Source organism: Protopterus annectens, chromosome 14.part0 (genome assembly GCF_019279795.1).
Source record: "Protopterus annectens isolate FY-2018-M chromosome 14.part0, PAN1.0, whole genome shotgun sequence".
Taxonomy (NCBI): Eukaryota; Metazoa; Chordata; order Ceratodontiformes; family Protopteridae; genus Protopterus; species Protopterus annectens.
The window spans coordinates 992,521,616-992,535,977 of record NC_056748.1 but is presented as its reverse complement, the minus strand read 5'-3'; positions in this window follow the sequence as shown (position 1 = coordinate 992,535,977).

Here is a 14,362-nt window from a genome sequence, read left to right as displayed (position 1 = left end):
CCTTTCTGTATCACAGTAATATTTACCTATTATCCTAATCCAAGTATTGTTAACGTGCATCTCACGCTCTTCCAAAATAAATTTGCAATGAGAACAGCAACCACATTTTTTCATCATTCCCTGAAGTTCTCTTTTTGTTTTTTCTTAAGATTTTGTGTATATAATGAATGTTTTTCTCCTATACATTCATTAATATTTCCCAATTTTTACACACTATACTTTTTATGTCATAGCTGTTAGGCCCAAAAGTAGTAATAAATGAACTCTTGTAATTTTTACCAATGGAGAGGTTGTAATTTTTACCAATGGGGAGGGGGTAAGTAAGTGTCCTGTACCTAATATTTCATGATCCCCTCTCCCAAACATTTCTTTATCATGCTCATTTCTGCCTACATCCCCATCATTACTTATATTACCATCCCATAAAATAGCCTCATCAGGACTCATCATTCTATCGTGCAGTGATGTTACCAGAACTGGATTTTTTTTATACTAAATCGTTTTTCACTTCGCAGGTAATCTATAACTTCAGTTTCTATTTCTTTAACTTCTTCATTAGTAATCCTTTTTTCTGTTTTCCCCTCTTCATTTTTTTATTTTTTTTTTGTATTATAAAATTTTCCATATCTAGATGACTTTGCCTGTATTTCTATTTAAATATCTTTGGTGCTGTTTTTTATTGATTAATTTTGCTTTCTCCTTTGCATAAATATTTCACCATATCAGATCCCTCTTTCTTTCTCTTATCAACATTTTTATATACCTTTCAAAAATCTCTTGGTTTTGTTCTTTTGATATTTCCCTTTGTGACAATTCTAATGGGCAGCAAGTCAGTGAAAGCCTAGAACATTCTAGATTTGTTTGCACAATGTTATTTTCCCACAGCACCAAAACATATAATTTGCAATTTTGAGCCCTCCACCATAAAAAGTCCGAAAATTTATTTTTCTTCAAGTTACATCACTGGTTGTTACTTCCATAGTGCTTGGAGAAAGGTTCAGGGTTTAGGACTGACATCAGACTATCACAGAGATGCATTTTTTTGTAAATTTGTAACAGATGATTGCCATGGCTTTTCTATCAGAGTCCGACATACTAGACAGATTTTCCAAACTTTCTGAGATATGTCTGCTGACAGCATTTGAACTGACTCAGTACTTTGAGCAATACTACAGGCTTGGAAGAAAAATAAAATTCTCAACCTAGACTGCCTCCTGTATGCATCATCATTCTGGTCCATTTATGCTGTTAATGATGCTACATTGCCACAGAGACAAAACCTAGTAGAAGGATGGCACAAGAGCTTGAAATGCTTACTGGGATGTAGAATTATCAGTTTAGCTGGCATTGTGCATTGCATTGTCAAAGAGCAATACAGGATAGATGAAGAACAAGTTTTGCTAACATCTGGGGAAAGAAGTGTGCCACCTAGCAAGAGAGTGTGAGAGAAGGAGCATACCATTGCTCATATCCTACAAAACAGGTATCAATATACTGTCACAGCATTCCTCAAGTTGATGTCCTTACAACTGTAGATTCAAAGAATATGTATATTATGATATACATGATATGCAGGGTCGATATTAGAACACTGAAGTTTTAAAGCATTGAATGTTCTAATATCGACCTCAAAACAGCGAACGCTGTAAATAACAAAGCTGCAGAACACTGAATTTCTTCCTAGGGAAAGAATTCGGTTGGCCGTTTCTGTGGCTTTGCTATTTTCAGCACTGTGGTGGAAAGTTACGGGTCGGGTTCAGGTAAGTGTGCGATTGTGCGGACGTTAGGTGAGTTAGAGTTAGGGCGCGAGTGAGGTGAGTGTACGATAGTGACAGACATTAGGGTTAGGGCAGGGTAGGTGAGTTAGGGTTAGGGCGCGGGTCAGGTGAGTGTGTGATAGTGATGGACCTTAGGGTTAGGGTTTGGGTTAAGGTAAGTAGATAGATAGTAGTGTATGTACAGTTTAGTGTAGGGTAGATGTAGGATTTTAAGTGTATGTGTGTGGATTGTTGTTTTTTTGGTGTGCTTGTGTTGTGTGTGTGTTTCATAGAACAGCAAATTTTTCCTAGGGAAAAAATTTGCTGTTCCGGGTGTTCGAAATTTTAAGCTTTCGCTTAAAAGGGGCCGATGAATTAGCGTTCGCTTTTCTAAGCATTCGCTAATTTAATATAGACCCAATATGCAGATGTACTTCTAACTAATCTGTTGTTTGTGTTTCAGTGGTCTTACTGCAGTGAAATAAATCAGTTGTCTACCCTTTGACATTTTCAAGCTGACTTTCAATATTTAGGTAATGTAATTGTACATTGTGAGCGATGTATAATTTAAAGGTGTAGGGATACTTTAATTACATTATCTTTCCTTTCATAGATAACATCACCATGACACCACTTGTACATGATGTCCTGTCTACTTAATGTATGTTTCTATATCTTATGTGCTCAGACATTTACTTTGTTTAGGGGATAAAACAAAAACATCATGGAATATTACTACAGTTACGACTAGCATCAGACCCAAACATGCACTTTATAGCTACTCTAGAATGGTGCAAATACAACATTTTTATGCTGCTAGTCTTTGATATGATGTCAGACGTGTTCGATATTTCAGGCAGTCAACATTTCATACCTTCGATGTTCTGGCGTTACATTAAGATGAAAGCCAACTTTGACATTACCTAAGATAACTGAGAGTGCACTACATTGAGGTCCAAGGATTTGTCTTTTCCCCATGATAGTGAGATCTCAGAGTCGGTATATATAAGCTGCAGGGGGTGTGGGTACACAGGGGGAATTGCCCCTGCAAAAAAATATATATTTTTTTCTTTTTTGATCTCTCTTTTTTCAGATTATTGTGATTCAAACGTTTGTGTTCAATGTCTAAAATGCTCAAACTTTTTTATAGTTTGAGCACTTGACATAGACTATATACTATATATACATATGTATCTATATCTATCTATATATACACACACACACACACACACACACACACACACACACACACACACACACACACACACACACACACACACACACACACACACATATATATAGATGTATATAATTTGGTATTGTATATGAGTAAACATGTAATGCTATTAATTTTGCTAATTATTTTCTTGTGTGGGATAGTGATGAATGCTTTAGCAAGGTTCTAGGTAGTATTGTCATCCCTTCCTTAACTGTTGTTACAGCCTCAAAGAAAACATGTCATATTTGTTATAAACCAAACAGATGGTTGTCCCCAGTGCCATTTTAGAGAAGCTCCATTTTGACTCCCTCTATGATGTTGCATACACCTCACTTTAGCTACAGTCCTTGGATCTGCTTTACAGCTTAGTAATATATGCATTTATAGTCTCTGTTAAAGACTTTCTGCACTTGTAAAGGACAAATGTGTTATAAATACTGCATTATTTCTGGGACAGCAATAGAAATGGAATGTTTCTATAATTATGCTGCATTGTCTGTCTTTGGTTTACATCTCATCCTCAAAATGTAAGTCTGTGGCACAGATTGGAAGCAAATATATTATAATGTTCAAGTTTTGTATTGGTAGTAGTGATGAATCCAGCCACTGCTTTGGCAATGATATGTAATTATAGTTTGATGTGCTTCAAGCTTGATAAACTGTTTTGTAATTGGTATATTTTATGACAAGGAAATGATTTATGCAAAAAAAAAAAAAGGATATTTTATACAAGGCAGGACTCCTACTCCACAGGATACTTTTCTTAAAAATACTAACTCCACAATTGCACAACTGTAGACAGAATTGAAAAGACCACACACAGTGAACCACAACTAGAAAATTCAGCAGCAGTGATTTTCTATCTGAAATAGAGACCAGAAAGTTCAACCTAACCAATGTGAAACTTAAAAGTTTAAACCTCATTAATACCTGATCCTTTGGGTGTGTATGTGGCCATGCTCTTGCATGAGGGTATACTTGTGTATTTTTTTCCCTGTGTATCAGTGTTTGTGTATGCGACTGTTTGTGGGTCCATGTCTGTGTACATGAGTGTGCAAACTATTGATTTTTTTCACTTAGCTGCACTCATATCCTCAGACAGAAAGTGGTTTTATTTTATTTTATTTTAATTATTTATTTTACATTTGTTAACCAGGAAAGTCCGACTGGACGAGGTCCATTTACAGCGGAGGCCTGGGGAGAAAAGCTCCACATTAGTTTAAAATAATTGTTTGACATATGTAGTTTAAAAAACAAATTATTCTATAGAAATAAAATCAAATGCAGACAATCTTATGTAAGGCAGAAACAAATACAACATAGAAATGCATTTCAAAAATGGGTATACTGCAAGCAAACATATTTTAACATAAGAAAATGCTGCTAAAAATTCAATCAAGTGTAATATATTAATAGTAAAATAACGGTAGGAAGAACGGTTCTGGACATATAACGTGGTAGAAAGAATCTATGTGATACATGGGCATAGCCAGGAGTTCATAAGATGTGACTTAAGAGACTTTTTAAATTGTAAGATAGTGGGTGAACAAGTCACAGATTGGGGGAGGTTATTCCATTTATTAGCTATATGAGAGAATAGCCCTTTCCCAGCAGTTTTATTAGCCCTACAGAGGAGGGATTTGTTGGTAGAGTGGAGAGGTCGATTTGGTATGTAGTAGGTTAGAAGTTGTTTTAATGCTGGAGTTTTGTTAGGATATTTTTTATTTTAAGTAATTGCGGGAGTTCTAACCATTGTAGCTCCTTTACAGCCAAACGATGATGAGATCTGAAACTGGAGTTGTTTGCAAACTTTGCAACTTTATTGTAACAAGACTCCAGTTTGTCTAGGTCATGTTTTTTGACCTGGGTCAGGATTGGTTCTGCATACATAAATGTGGACAATAGGTGAGTTTGGGCTAGGGTGATCCTTGTTTGATCAGTAAGGAAGTTTTTATGTCTATATAGAGTTCCCATTTTATGTCTATATAGAGTTCCCATTTTTTATGTATCTTTTTGATGGTTTGTGAAATGTGGACATCAAAGTGAAGATTTTTGTCTATTTTTACACCAAGAAGTTTAGTGTGGGCAGAGGGAGATATCACAGTTTGGTTTTTAGAAGTGATAGAAAAGGAGGGAGGAGAGGATTTGGATTTATTGGGGGTGTAAAGGAGTAATTTAGTCTTATTGTGGTTGAGGATGAGCTGGATATCAGTGATTCATTTTCCAGTGGAGCTAAAGGATTCCTGGGTGAGCTGCTGTAGGGTGGATAGTGTTGGGGCTGAGCAGATTAGAGTCAAATCATCTGCATACTGTATAAGTGAGGCATGTTGGGAGGAGTTGTGTGGATTATTGGTGAAGACAAAGAAGGGAAGTGGGCCCAGTAATGAGCCTTGTGGTACACCTATGGTAGTTGGAAGAAGTGATGATAGAACACCTTGCCACTGAACAAATTTCTTGACTGTCAAACAGACAGTTTTTGAACCAGGCAATAGTGGAAGGAGCAAAGGATAGGGAGGTGGGGTCTATATTATAACATCGAAGTCTCACAACTTTTCAAATGTTATAATATCGAACTCAGTAGAGCAAACACTGGAAATAGTGAAGCTGCAGAACACCAAATACTTTCCTAGGGAAAGTATTCAGTGGGCCATTTCTGCAGCTTCACTATTTCCTCAACTGTGGAGTGAAGGTTACGGACCGGGTTAAGGTAAGTGTGCGAATGAAGGTGAGTGTGCGATTGGGCATGGGTTAGGTGAGTTAGGGATAGGGTGTGGGTCAGGTAAGTGCGCAATTGTGTGGATGTGAGGGTTAGGGTGGGGTAGGTGAGTTAGGGTTACGGAGCGGGTAAGGTGACTGTGCGATAGTTAGGGACCTTAGGGTTAGGGTTGGGTTAAGATAAGTGGATAGCTAGTGGTGTATGTCTGGTTTAGTGCAGGGTTTTGTGAAGTGTATGTGTGTGGATTATTTATTTTGGTGTGCTTGTGTTGTGTGTATGTTTGTCGGAACATATTCTGACTGTTCGGTTTTCTGGTGTTTCAATTGAATGGGTTTGATATTATAACATTCGAAGTTGTAAGACTTTGATGTTATAATATAGACCCGGGAGGTGAGAGTGTCTAGTAGGATAGGATGTGAGACCATGTCAAATGCTTTTCAGAGATCTAAGAATATTGCAGATACAAAATTATTATTTCTGTGAAGGTTAACCAGATTGGTAAAAGAGAGAAGGGTGGTAGTTGTCCTATGGTGTGGGCGGAACCCATGTTGTGTGGTGGAGAGAAGATTATGTGTATTCAGAAAATGCATAACTTAAGAGTGAACACATCTCTCAAGTAGCTTAGATAAGGGAGATAAAATGGCAATGGGGTCATAGAGAAATCATAGGAGTTGCCGCCTTTATGAAGAGGAATGATATATGACACTTTCCATAGCTGAGGGATGTAGGATTCAAGTATAGAATGGCTGATAAGGACTGAGACAGGGTACAATAAGGATTCAGTGGCTATTTTTAGGAAGTTAGCAAGTAGGCCATCAGCTGCAAGAGTGGTGGGTTTTAGTTTTGAGAGGTGCTTTTTGATAGTACAGGTGGGAACTGGAGAGAGCATAAGGGAAGGTGTGTTGGTTGGGATAGAGGTTGTGATAGATGTGTAATTATTTTTGGATAATTAGACAGATAATGTCTGAATGGATTTTGTGAAGTGATGATTAAATTGTGAGGCTATGTCAGTATTATCATTTGTTGGGGTGGGAGCTCGGGTGGTAGTTTTTCCAGATTTTAGAAGGGAGTTGACTTTTGGGGATCTTTTGAGCATTTGCTTTGGATACCTAGGAAGTAGTTCTGTTTGTCAAGTTTTGTTTGTTTTTTTTGTCTCGTTCCTAAGTTGTTGGTAGTTTTGTTTAGCTAGGCTAGTATTGTCCTTTTTCCAGGTTTTCCACGCATAGACTTTAGCAAGGCTCTTGTATTCCTGCTTAGCCATGGAGTATGGTTTGCTTTAGTTCTAATTTTTCTTATGGGAGCAACTATATTGAGGACACTGGTAAAAGTATCGTTAAAGTAGTTGACTGCCTGGTCTAATCCCAGGGTTTTTAGTAGTTCCCAGTTACATTGTTTTAAAAGTAAGTTGAGATCCTGTGGGTTTAGATTATGGTCATCTCTGATTTGTCTATAAACTATGGGCTTGGGTATGTTAGTACGTTTTTGTAGGAGGAATGTAAGGAGGTGGTTGCTCAGACTATCTGGTAAACAGCCTGTTTGATAATTTTGTTTTGGGCAGTTCACTAGTGTCCAATCAAGAATGGATTGTTTATGAGATTTTTTATCCACTCTAGTGGGTTCTTGAATGAGTTGAGTGTACCCGTATAGATTAATATGGTTAGTGGGGTTATTGGAGTTACAGGCTAACCAGTCTGTATTTAGGTTACCTAGTAAGATGGTTTCTTGAGGAAGGTTATCTCTAGTCCATTCTAGGATTTCTTCAAGTATGGGAGAGTTGATTCCCGGAGGGATGTAGGTACAAAGAATGTTTATTTTCTTTGTGTTGTTTAGAAAGAGGACAGAGCCTAAGCTTTTGGCATTATGAAACTTAGGTCGAGGGGTTTGTAGAGACTGGAGGTTGAGCATGTTTTTGAAGAGAATTGCAACCTCTCCTCCCTTCTTGTGTGATCTATCTAATCTTAGGATACTGTAGCCTGGAGGGAGGATTTCTTCATTTGGGTGTTAGGTTTTAGCTAAGTCACTGTGATGGTTAGTATGTCAGGAGAATAGTGGGCTATGAATGCATGTAGGTCAGGGAGTTTGTTTGATAAACTCCTAGAGTTAAGATTAATAATAAGTAGGTCAGATTTCAATTTTGTAGAGAGTATGGCAGTGTATGGTCCTGGGTTTGTGTGTATATCACCTGAGATGAGTAACATTTTCTAGTGAGCAATATATTTTTAATTAAATAAGCTATTTCTGTGTTGATTCTGTAAGATGTTTTTCCAGTGTAAGTTTGTGATCTGCATATCTTAGCTATGTGAAGTATTAAACTGTCATTAAATAATGTGGAGCAAATGGGGAAATTTGCATGGGTTTTATTATGTGAGGTACTATGTATTATATGATAAGTAGTGTTGTTTAGTAGTGTATAGGTGTGTATAGATGTAATGTAGGTTAGGGTTGTAAGGGCTAGTAAGAGACATGTTAGTAAGACTTTCATAGTGTGTTGTGGTGGTGCTTGGGTAGTAGATAACTTGTAGTGTAAGTATAGGGTTAAGAGTAGTGGTAAGGCCATTAGATATTGGGTATGTCTGTTTGGTAGGGAGCTGCTAGGGGGTGTGGTTCTGTGAGTAGCTGATTGGTGGAGGGGTTGGTCACGTGATTAAGGGTTAGAAATAAATATAGTAGTAGTGGGGATGGTTGGGAATTGGGGGTAGGGTAGGGGAGCGGAGTGAGCCGAGTGAAGGGAGACGAACAGAGCGGGTCCCAGGCAGACCACGAGACTGCTGAGACAATCAGTTTGTACTTTTCTGGCTAGAACAGGACTGCAAACTTAAAGGGTAAGATCAAAGTTATGGTTTCCTTATTTTTATTATTTATTTGTCCCCTTTGAATTTCAATTTAAGCTATAAGGTTTTGGGGGAAGTCTAGTCTGCTATTTGCCAGTGCTGTGGGCTCCTGGATGGTGCACTACAATACCATAGCTTACATAAGGAGAAATTAAATAATATTAACCTTGTCTCTTGATTATTGGTACAATTTTGTCAAAAAATAACTGTTTTTAACTGCTACCGTTTTCACATATTACACGCAGCAGTCCCTTAGTGCTGCAAGCTTTCTTGGGGGGTGGAGGCCGAGTAGTGTAGGAAGAAGAAAAGGAGAGCATATAGATCTAATTAGGACATGTAACAAGCTAGAAGTAGTCATGTGAAATATCAGAGAAGACATTAAAACATCAGTTTAGTCATTTGCTATTTGGCAACCCACAATGCAGTATGCTGTGTAGTTGGCACAGATTAGGTTAAACTACATAACATAGACTTCTATCTGTGCTTTGTAACTTTGTAGTAAAACAAACAACACCAGCTTTTACCAATTATGATGCTATTCAACAGCACAGCATTTGTGGCAGATTCATTTGTTGCCTACAGACTATAGTTTAGGGTATTAAACAGCGTTCTGCTCTTACGAAAGTTAGATAAGCAAATAAGTCAAAATTCGTACTTAGTTTGTGTGTCACTTATCTCCTTCCTTGCCCTTCTGACTAGCTAGCCCACAGTTATCATTACAGTCCATTAGCTAGGTATTTCTCTCGTAGTATTGCAGAATTGAAAAAAGTCCAGAAAATACAGTCACCATAAACAACTAAACTCTTGATTCCCCAGTGTTCTCTTTAGTTTGCATTTCTATCTTCCAAAGCAGTTAACAAGCGAGCAATGTTTATCCACACTTAGTTCAAGCAGTGACTATATAATATTACACTCAGGCACTTTTAATGAAAAGCTAATTACATCAAGTAATATGCTGTCATACTCATACAGTATTTAGCATATAGTTTAAGATATATGCAGGAAATAATGGTTATTCTAGTGTGTACACAAAAGAAATTGGCTAGTCCTATCACTTCATGACAGTTAAACAACAGTTGCTGTAGGATGTCATGAGCAGGTGTGTGTGTGTGTGCGTGTGTGTGTGTGTGTGTGTGTGTGTGTGTGTGTGTGTGTGTGTGTGTGTGTGTGTGTGTGTGTGTGTGTGTGTGTGTGTGTGTGTGTGTGTGTGTGTGTGTGTGTAGATATCCCGGATATTATGCACAACAGCTTAACACAGCAGAAAGCCAAGCTTCACAAAGGCCCTAAATAAGTTATCACAAAAGCTGCAAACATACCAATACAGGAAGTCCCATACACGCTACCCAATCACGGACCACCAGGAATCAATGTCCCTCTGCTCCTTTCCAGGAACCAGGCACTAGCATTAATCCTAAACTGGCTGCTAAGATGCAATTATTAGGCTTTCTAGTGATTGGCAATCTCTAGAAAGGCTGCAAAAGTATGTCCCTCTGCTCCTTTTCACATCATCAGAAAAAGATGCACTGATCCCAAGCTGATTCCACAAAAGCAGCTTCTAGGCTCTCCAGTGATTGGTAGTCTTGTCCTAGATGTTACGGATGTTACAAGTATTAGCAGTGAAAAGGATTAATATTCTAATTATTAGGGTTTGCATTAAGTTTGTGGGATGGTATGAAACAGAGGCTAACTCAAGCTTTAAATGTATTACCAATATTATTTACGGACTTTTGAAATTATGGGAAAGATCAGGTGTCAATTTATTGATAAAAAGGATGATGACAAAATGATTTCACATCCACTAGAACTAGCTTCTGTTTAATTCTGATAAATTATTTAGTAATATTGGTACAAAACATTCTTAATTTTACCTTGGTTATTGTGCATGGAGACAGGATTTGTCTGAATGTTAATCAAAATGATTGTAATAATGTCCTAAGGCCTATCAGACAGAATAAATCTGCTGGCCCTGATGGCTGCAATGACTGTTTTTTACAGAAAATTATTTTTGGCCTGGTTGACTATATAACAATTCTTTCTCAGGAGTCTTTGTCCTAAGGTTACAGTCCAGAGATATGGAAGAAGTAATGGTTCCTCTCCCAAAATCATGAAATGGTCACCAATTGGTAGACTTTAGGCTGATTAACCTAAATTGAAATTTATTTTAAGTGTTCTGAATAAATTATTACTAAAAAGTTTAACAACTAACTTAGATTAGTGATATTTACTAACATGAATTTGTATCTGGTCATTCTTGACAGCCTAATATTTACAAGTTTCTATCAGTGGTTTTTGTTCACTAGCTGAGGGCTTTTCTGTTGATATCGTTTACCCTGGACTTTGCAAGACCTTTGATTCCATCATTCATGATGTGATTTTGAAATGTATGGATGCCTTAAATATAAGTCATTATGTACAGCTGTGGGTGGGGAACTGGTTGACTGGAAGGACCTTTGTTGTGAAAATAGAGGCCTGTCTCTCCAAACATAGGGATTTTGTCAGGGGGGGTCCTGCAGTAGTCATTTCTGTGGCCATTTCACGTTGATATTTTTGTGGCACAGTTCCCTATCTCAGGTGGTGCATTACAGATGAAGTTTGTGGATCACACTAAAATTAGAAACAGGTTGGTAATAATATGCATGACCATAGACTTTTACAACAATTTCTACATCTAGATTGTTTACATCATTGCTTCAGTTCAGAAGGCATGCAGTTTAATGTTAAAACATGTTTTATTTTGCACTCTGGAAAAAAATGAATGTCCATATACATTAGATAGCCAGTTAATATAAAGTGCAAATAGTGTTAAGGATTTGTGTGTTGTTATTGATTCTGGGCTAAACTTTGATGGATAGCTATCTAGTATTACTAGGAACTGTTATGGGATTTTGAACAATATTATATGCCGTTTCATAAGTAGGGATGCAGAAGTCTTGGTTGCATTTTACAAGTCTGTAATTAGACCAATTATTGAATATTGCTGTAGTGTAGTTGTTTATAATACCATTCATTTAAAGAAACTGGAACATATTCAGAAGTCATTTCCAAGGTCTGTTAGGGGTTTAAATCGATGCTCTTACACGAACCAACTAAAAGTTTTGTCTTTATATTCATTTGGTTAGAGATTTACACACTCTAAAGATGATTTTTTTTTGTGCAATGTCACTTTCACTAGCCATTATCATGCTACCAGTAATAATGGTTTATTGGCTGATATACCACAGATGAGTACAAAAATATGGGATGATTTCTTTCAGCAAAGGGCAGGAAGATTTTGAAATTAGAACAGACAAAAATATGACTCATTTCAATAAACTTATTGATTAGTGGTACAGTTTTTACATTTTGAACCAGGTTGAACTGTTAGGAAATGTTTGAATAGCCCCAGTAGGGTTTCTTGAGTTGTTGGTAGACTATACTGAAACACTGAAACACTAGTATGAGCTGAAAAGATGAAACTTGGAGTAGCTTCCAAAGGTTATATTGGGATGGGCAACTCAAAAGCCACTGAGTATAAAAGCACAACAAGAACCGGACAGGTGGATAAAGATAAAACAAAATTTTCAAATTAAAACAAAGTGAACTAGAATAACAGCAAAAGATTAAGAAATAATGGAAGTAATCAAACCTTAAATAAGTAATCCAGTATTGTCATATACCAACAGTACTCTCAGAACATTTGCAGCAGTTGTCTCAAACACCTTGCAGCTCCCAATGATTAGAAAATCCACTTATATAAATTACTTGGCTGTACCCTTTTAAATGTGTCATTTATTAGAATTGCTGTCATTTTTTCATGGGCGCTTACTCTGAGATCTAACCACAAGTTTAAGATTTGAGCTCTTATCATTTTACTTGAATTAATTGTCCAGTTCGGCCATCTCAAGGCTTTTATATCAAAAGACATACCAGTCCTAGCTATCGGTTCCCTTTTAGTTTTTTTTGCATTCCATAAAGACAGCACCTCATATACCCATAGAGACTTTAAGTGCTTCACCTTTCAGCTGTGAGGATATTTTAGCCCAGTTAGACTGATGTCAGTTCTCCACAGTGGCATACCTTTCAAAGGAAACCAGGTATGCGTTAATATCATCATCTTTACTCTGTTTCTGAAGTAATGGGGTAGTCAGTAGACAGGCTAATAAAGTCATCTGACCATGGATATTCTTTAAGTGTTTGTCAGCAAACTCACTGCTCTCTTCTCCTGTAGAGCCATTATCTGCTAAACCATATTCATATTGGTTTGTACCAAGGTCACCATATGTCAATCTACTTTGTTTTGCAAAAGTGCAACAGCTCATTCATCAAGATAAAAGCTCTGTCTTGCTTTGGGTGTAGTAAGACACAAAGCAGCAGTCTGATCTCTCTCTGTAGGTGGGGACATTAACTTTTAATGTATTTGCATTTGCATGTAGCAATGACAGTATTTAATATGGTATATGTTGATCACATTATGTCAACATTCTCCACCAATGTAACACATTTAACTCAAACTACTAAAAGGGTCTGTTGTAAGTGGAGTTTATTTATAGTATGAATATGTCAACTCAAAGTTATTTCTAACTTTAAAATAAAAAGCAGTAATGTAATTCAAGTCACTTAAAGTTATTTTCAGCTTTTAAAGTCTCTCTGGAATTAATAGTCAGTGTAGACCTTTTCTTGATGCTGCAGTTCAAAATAAGCTGTTTCTAACCTCCATGTAGAACCAAAACTTAGACTTCTGATTAATTCACAGGTAATCTCCTAGTACTTCATAGGTAAACTGGTAATTTATCAGTAAAAAGCAAACAGGTCCTGGTATGCCACAGGTATGTCCACAGATCCTTGTCATTTTGATATCCCCCAAGTCTCTCCATTCTTGGCCGTTCAGTTCTCTTTTGTTAGAGAGGCAAACATCATTGCCTGTTTAAGCTATGTGATTTTATTTTAATTGCACCTCTGCATGTGATATACATTGTACAAGGTGTTAAAATAATTAATTATCATATTACATAATATATACAGAATATGACCGACTATTACAAGCTTTCACTTTTGTAATATATAGTATATAAGCATTTTATACAAGCAAAACAGTCATTATACTACAATATCTAGCTAGAACTTTTTTTTTCTGCTTGTATCTTCAACTGATAACTACTATGGGCATATGGTCTGAAGAAGCGGGTAAGCTGCTAAAGCACTCACCAGTTAGTTTTGTGTACATTTATTATTATTAAAACTGTTTTTACTCAACTTCAGCCTTTTGGATGTCCATTTTTGGAATATCATTGTGCTTGGACTTAGTCTGGGTTCCTACTGAGCTTTTCTTATAACCTTACTTGTAATACCATGTTGCCTCACATTTTTCCCTATTTCCAGGAACTATCTAGAAATACTGCAGACACTTGCGCATTTACATAAGCATAGTGCTTGTGATATTTCTGAAACTGCAATCTTGCCTATGTGTTTTTACCCACAACCCTACATCAGCTGTTTTGTTTAGGGATTTGCATATTCTATCTGTAATGTCTGTTTTACTGTAATTTTCTATTACATTGCATGAATGGGATAGACCATGTATGACACATACTTTCTTACAATTGACCATTATTCATTATGGATCTGTATTCCAGTGATCTGAAATGGCCCTGAAGGATTGTTCTGTGGTATTAGTAGGTTATTAACTGGACTCTGACTTCATTTCATCATCCCCTGCATGCGTACGTTTGCACACACACACACACACACACACACACACACACACACACACACACACACAGAGTTGCCATTGTTTTTCCTCTGTGCTCCTTCTAGGAATACCACCTATGCCGTTATTATTATTTTCAATAAAATCATTATT